Raw genomic sequence first — 6,908 nt, 5'->3', positions numbered from 1 at the left:
CAATTGGTGGAAATGAGAACATGTTGCCATAGCTCTGCCAACTGTGTACAGTGTGTAAGGCTAGTGTCAAACTAAGCTTTCTCCTGCAACACAGTGTAGTAGCAAAGACAGTATGGGCATTTGTGGTTGTCTACTACATTGCAACTACATACAGGATACTGGACTCGCATTCGGGAGGACGACGGTTCAATCCCGTCTCCGGCCATCCTGATTTAGGTTTTCCGTGATTTCCCTAAATCGCTTCAGACAAATGCCGGGATGGTTCCTTTGAAAGGGCACGGCCGATTTCCTTCCCCATCCTTCCCTAACACGAGCTTGCGCTCCGTCTCTAATGACCTCGTTGTCGACGGGACGTTAAACACTAATATCCTCCTCCTCCTCCTCCACATACAGGATCTGCAGTCCGCAGAAGATCTGCATCCCTCAGGGTCATTCACGTCTACTACGCAAACGTTCTCTCTATCTTCATTATTATGTACCAACCAACAGACAAAAACTATGAACTATAAAAACCTCGCTAATGTCACCCAGTAGAGAACTCGCTAAGATTTTATCACGTCCCTCTCTTCTGATATATCGAATACAAATACTGTCTGCGTGTTGACGTCGAGCATGTGTCGCGATCCTACTAAATATACATCTTTTGGCCCTTTGGAGCAGGTGGCCAGTGATCGAAGTCGCTTGCACAGACCAGTCTAAAGTTTTTTCAGCTGTACTGCAGGAGGACAATTCCCACAGACTATTAATAGCAAGAGAGGGCCCACGTGTTCTTTCATAAGCAGTTTGATACATAGTTTTTTTGCTGTAACACGTCCAAGCAGTGTATAACTACAGCTTTGTACACCACCATCTTGCTTTTCCACTACGTCTTCAAGGTTTGTGGCAGGTGCTAAACTGACATTAACACATTTTGGCCCACTGGCTCTCAAAGAATGCTGGACATCGCATGGTTAAACTATGCTGCTCCCGCAACACATGGGATGCTTGAAATAAAAGACAGAGGTGGCATTTCTTATTGACAAAAATGTGGATGACATCACAACATATGGAAACTGAAAGAATCTGCGGCATTGTGGAGTGTTTACAAACATCTCCTTGGAAGTGACATCTCATCTCAAATGGCTCTGAGCACTATGGGACTTAACATCTATGGTCATCAGCCCTTAGAACTTAGAACTACTTAAACCTAACTAACCTAAGGACATCACACAACACCCAGTCATCACGAGGCAGAGAAAATCCCTGACCCCGCCGGGAATCGAACCCGGGAACCCAGGCGTGGGAAGCGAGAACGCTACCGCACTACCACGAGATGCGGACTGACATCTCATCTGTCACAGTGATAGGGTAGCAGATGCCTAGGTGATCCGTTCTGAAGACACCAAGAGCACTGATTCCTTACGCTGTAGCCGTGTACACAATCGCTGATTCGGTGCTGGCCATTCCCGGAAGGTGTTGCTCCCACTAAGACTTTCTCTACCTCAAACAAGTGGTGTCAGTCCATCATTAACATGGTAATCATCAGCGTATCAGCAGACAGATGAATGGAAAAGACACCGTCGATATACTGTAATAAGCACCACAGTTGATATCTTTGGTGTGATGTCACATATGCTGGACTGCTGTTCAAATCGCTCACCAATTTTCTACAAAGTTTTAGACTATTTGTGTTAACATTTGATGTAAAAGTAACTAATTAGAGGATTCTCATTCGACTCAGTCTTTCTGTTTGTGTCACTGATTCGAGTGCCGTGAGTGTTCTTATGTCATTGATTGAAGTCGCAGCAGTGTATGTACATTTTGTGGTGTGCAGTTGCAGCTGTAGCTGTTTTAAAGCGAAGTACTGACAAAGCTGTTTATGTACTGTACTCGAATGTTAAATTTAGTAGTTTTCAATCGTTCATCTAAATATTATCACTGTGTTTATATTTTACAGAGTGCAGTTGCAGCTGTAGAGGTTCTTAAGTTGTGACAAAGTTGTTTGTGTACTGTTATTCGCTTATTAAATTTAGTAGTTTTCAACGGTGTCTCGTGCTGTTTCTGGCGAAATAACGGTTTAATAAACTTTTGGAGCCGGCCGAAGTGGCCTCGCGGTTCTAGGCGCTGCAGTCTAGAACCGCGAGACCACTACGGTCGCAGGTTCGAATCCTGTCTGTTCAAATCGCTCACCAATATTTTAAATAGTGTGTGTAATGTCCTTAGGTTAGTTAGGTTTAACTAGTTCTAAGTTCTAGGGGACTAATGACCTCAGAAGTTGAGTCCCATAGTGCTCAGAGCCATTTTTTTGAAACTTTTGGAAACCTTCGCCAACTGTGTTTTATGGAGTTGTTTGGGCGTTGAAGTCATTTATTAAATTTAGTACAGTAGTTTTCAACTGACGTTTCTTATTGTTTATAGTGAAACATTTCAGAAAAACTTTCGTTCACTGTGTTTAATTTCGTTGAGTGTTCCAGTGGTCGCTTGTATTTTTGGTTTTTCATAAGAAATTATGTAAAGTTTTTGCGATATTAGTTGTGGTTTAGCAGTATTAATAAAAGTAGTTGCTTTCTTAGTAGAGAGCGAAATTCGAGATCACTGTTGACAGTTGTTTAATAGTTTACTGTTGTAATAGAACTTAGGTAACGTAGACATTCGGTTTGTTTCAGTAACTGTTAACATTTTACCATGAGTGAGAAGTGCGAGCTTTGTGAGAGGTTTGTGAGTAGTGGGTTGCGGTGTGCGATTTGTTCAAAGTATTGTCATTTGAGGGAGTGCAGTGGGGAATCCAGTGGGCATTCTAGCGAGATCCTCTGCTGGAAATGTAGAATTTGTAGCTGAAATGACTTGATAGAGGAGCAGGAGTGTGAGACTTGTGCCCTGCAGGTGCAGTTACAATACGCAAAGGAGGAACTAGATAGGTTGAGGACGGTGAAGGGCCCTGGGGAGTGGGAACTGGCTGTTGGTAAGGAGGCTGCTAGGAGGAAGAGATACTCAGACCATTGTAATTTGCATATAACCAATAGATTTGACCCACTGTCAGAGTTGATTGGAGAGGAGCTTTTGTACCTGTAGGTATAGGAAACATGCAACAGTCCTCAATAGTCAGGGAGCCTAAGTCAGTTGCAAACTCCAATAGAAAGAAGAAGATTCTGCTGCTAGGTAGTTCGCGTGACAGAAATGTGGGTCAGTAGTTGTAGGAAGTGTTGGGGAGTGAGTACCAGGTCAGCAGCATTGTGAAGCCTAGTGCAGGTTTGGCTCAGCTGACTGTTAACATAAGGGAGTTATATAGGAATTTTACGAAAGAGGATCAGGTAGTGATTGTGAGTAGATCAGGGGATAGTCTTGATAGGGATGGGGAGTATGATGTAGGTGGTGACCTGTTGAAGATTGCTACTCAAAGTGGTGGCGCTAATATGCACTTCGTGCAACTGTTTCAGCATCCTCATCGGCCTCATCTTAATGCTGCTGTTAGGCGTGTTAAACATGGGGCTGGAGAAGGCACTGATGGCACAGCTCACACTGTTCTCGTGCCAGTTGAGTCTATCAATAGATCGGGTTTCACTAGGCATGGCCTGCACCTCAATAGGTATGGGAAGGGGAGGCTGCCAAAGCTTTAAGTTGACAGTGTAGTGGGCATTGGTGGGATCATTCACGGGAAAATTCCTTTAGTAGATGGTGTTAGAGCTGCACCTTTTTTAGACTGAAATCAGCTGATAGGTATCCCCACTTAAAGGAAATCCCTCTAACAAAGGAATCACTTTCAAGGGACGCCAGGTATCCAAGAGATGAAGGAATTAGCATATTTCATCAAAATATAAGAGGTATTAGAGATAAAGCTAGTGAACTCCTTGTAGATTTTGACTCTGACATTATTGGTATATCGGAGCACCATTTAAATAATTTGACAATTCAGAGGCTTCCTTTACCAGGATGCAGATTAGCTGACTGTTTTCCAAGGAGTTCTTTGTGGATTGGGGGAGTGGCCATGAATGTAAAAAACGGTACTCCATTTGAGTCCATAGACGTATCTCGGCACTGCACTGAACAGTGTGTGAATGTTGTGCAGGGGCAGTTGAATTTAGTGAAACTAAAGTCTTAATTGTTGTTGTTCACAGGTCCCCTATCTCTGACTTCAGAGCATTTCTGCTCAAGCTACAGCATTGTGTAAGTTTCGCCAATACTGAATAGTTTATAATAAATTATAGATAATTTAAGAGTGCAGTTGTTCACATCATATCTCGAGACAATAATTACTTTTTCATATTTCCCGAGCCAATAATAAAAAAAATTGTAAAATTTGTAAAATCCTTTGATTTTTCTTTCAGGCGTACTATGGAGAAGTGAAGATCAGAAACGTGGGGAGAACAAGGTTTTGCCCATTGTGACAGATAGTGCCGTTATATGCTGAAGGCCGCAGTGTCTCCAGGTGTTTTACCCTAAAATTATTCACCTCACCTGTCTGGCTCATGGGATCCATCGAGTCCCTGAAGGGGTCATAGCCACACTGCCAGAGGTCAACAGCCTTATATCTTCGGTAAAAAAGGTATCCATCAAGGCACGTAGTCGAGTGAGAGCTTCCAAGACTGCTCACCCTGACTGTCCTCTCCCACCTGAACCAGTCTCGTCGAGGTGGGAAATGTGGATTTCAGCTGCAAACCATTATGCAGACAACCACAGAAAAGTGAAAGAGGTATGGATGCGTATGTAGTTCTGGATAAATTGAATAAGCAAAGAAAACGAACACAACATAGAATTCCTATATTAAGTTTATTTCTCTGTACAGCACTTTTCAGGCTGAAACCGACATTCATTAGATTACTACTGTCTTGTTCCAGGTCCTAAAGGGCTTTGAAGATAGCAAAAATTTAGCCATACCAAAAGCCAAGGACTCCCTGAAAAATTCCAGCGTGTTACACAGCCCATCTCGCATCCGAGCGCACTCGGGTGACCTTCCAGACCCAATTGAGGAACTTGAGACTCGTAACATGGAAGCTACGAAGGCAGTGGCTCTCGTCGAAGGACTCAGAGCAGCAGAAATGTGTGCTTATAAAGTTGGTGATAAAATACAGAAAAATCGAAAGGAGTTAAGAAATGTATTGTTAAAAACGGAATAAACTTAGAAGATTATAAAGATTGTTTGTTTCACAATAGAAAACAGTACCGAAAAATTTATATTACTCGAAGTGAAAATATGAAATATACACAGCTGAAATAAAGAAGAAAGCATTGAGTTCTCATGGTGACAAAAGATATGTTTTGGAATTTAAAACAGATACATTAACATACAGGCATTATATATTATAAAAATCTAATAAAAATTTTATAAATGGAGACTCTAATCGAGACGCTCAACAGTGCAAGTGTCTCGAAAGAGATAAAAAAAATTAAGTGAGTTAGAGAAAAATGTTTTATATAATATTACTGGATGTGAATATTTAAATACTAGATATGGAGAAACAATTTGAATGGAGCTTAATAATGAGTTTAAGATTATTTTACCAGATAGATATTCTAAATTAATTACTGACTGGGATTTTCAATTAGTTGAAAACGACCAGATGACACTGAAGGAATGAAGAAACTTACAAATAGAAAAAATGAATTTCATGATGTAGAATTCACTCTCTTAAAATATTTTAAGAATTTTCTTTTTGCCTATTAAATTTTATGATCTTTAAATGGACAATACCAAACAGCTAAAGCAGTGGTGACTGTCTAAAGAAAAAGAATATTAATGAATTTTATGAAGATAAATATCGAAAAGATGGATATTTTTGAATTTGTAAAGAATGTGAGAAATATTACCCAAAAATTAAAGTTACTTGTGTATGCAGTAGAGCTGTACTCAAGCAATCATTAAAGAAACATAAAAAAATCAACATTTCATAAAGATCTTGTGGCTGCTGAAGAAGAGATAATTAGAAAAATTTTGAGTAAAGAATAGAACAGTTTTTATTTATTTATGTACATTCACATTTTATAATAAAATACACTGAACTGGAGGGCCAGTAAAATTTTAGTATGAATTAATCTTTGCAAGAATGAATTAAATTTTTTTCTTAAATACACATTCTATAAAGAAATATTAACTTTATTTTCCTACATTCACCTTTTGTATAAAACAATTATTAATTTATAATAAGTGAATGTGGTATAAAATATTCATTTTCATTAATTTTCTAAGTAATTTATTATAAAATATACGTTTTTAAATAAATTATGTGAGATAGACCTGAAAAATTGGACTTGAGTGGGTAGAAAGTGTAGGTTCTGGGTAACTTGGGTCAATCCTGGCATGAGCCAGGACTTAGCATAGTGAGGTACAACCTGCCGAATCAAGCTGGTGTTGAGGCTTCTATTACTATAATAATTCACACCTTTATTTCCTGACAACTGGGAGGAGAATAGCTGGGATATGTTAATAATCCACATGTTGTGTTTCTTCTCGTTCTAGGAGAACAGCATGAATATTCTACATGTTTTGAGCAATGACCAGCTGAGTTTGAGAGTTATAAGAGTTAATCTACTTTATGCTTGATTTCTTTCTGTACATTATGCTCATTGTCATCTTCTGGTTTACTATCATCATCTACATCCAGGCCATAAATGTGAATAGAATAATCGGGATTCTGCCACTCGAATTTTGACAGGTCCTCGAGTTTCATGGAAAATGAGAAGTTCAGTATGTATTTGTATGCACTGTGTTTGGCAGGTAAGTTCTACCGCGAGCCAGAAGCGACCATGCAAAGCAAAACTGATCTTCCTTAGCAGTATTCTGGACATTAATACATCCTTTTTCTAACGCAATGTCTTTCGGAAGATGGATGAAACTGGACCTCCACTCCCATTAAGTGGATCAAAAATGTGCGACGATGTATCAAGTTAGACTACTGGGCTGAGTGCATTATCAAACCCCCTTCCCTGCATTT

At 39.8% G+C, this 6,908-nt stretch overlaps 1 long non-coding RNA gene across 1 annotated transcript; it reads left to right on the top strand.

The window, feature by feature from the left end:
- Nucleotides 1–4,094: 4,094 nt before the first annotated feature.
- LOC124721147 lies at nt 4,095–4,949 on the top strand. The gene is made up of 3 exons (XR_007006278.1): nt 4,095–4,143; nt 4,305–4,669; nt 4,815–4,949. It is a non-coding gene; the product is annotated as an uncharacterized LOC124721147 (long non-coding RNA).
- Nucleotides 4,950–6,908: the final 1,959 nt, after the last annotated feature.

This window comes from Schistocerca piceifrons, chromosome X (assembly GCF_021461385.2).
Source record: "Schistocerca piceifrons isolate TAMUIC-IGC-003096 chromosome X, iqSchPice1.1, whole genome shotgun sequence".
Lineage (NCBI taxonomy): Eukaryota > Metazoa > Arthropoda > Insecta > Orthoptera > Acrididae > Schistocerca > Schistocerca piceifrons.
Note: the sequence above shows the minus strand (reverse complement) of the source record. Positions and strands in the feature narration are given on the sequence as shown.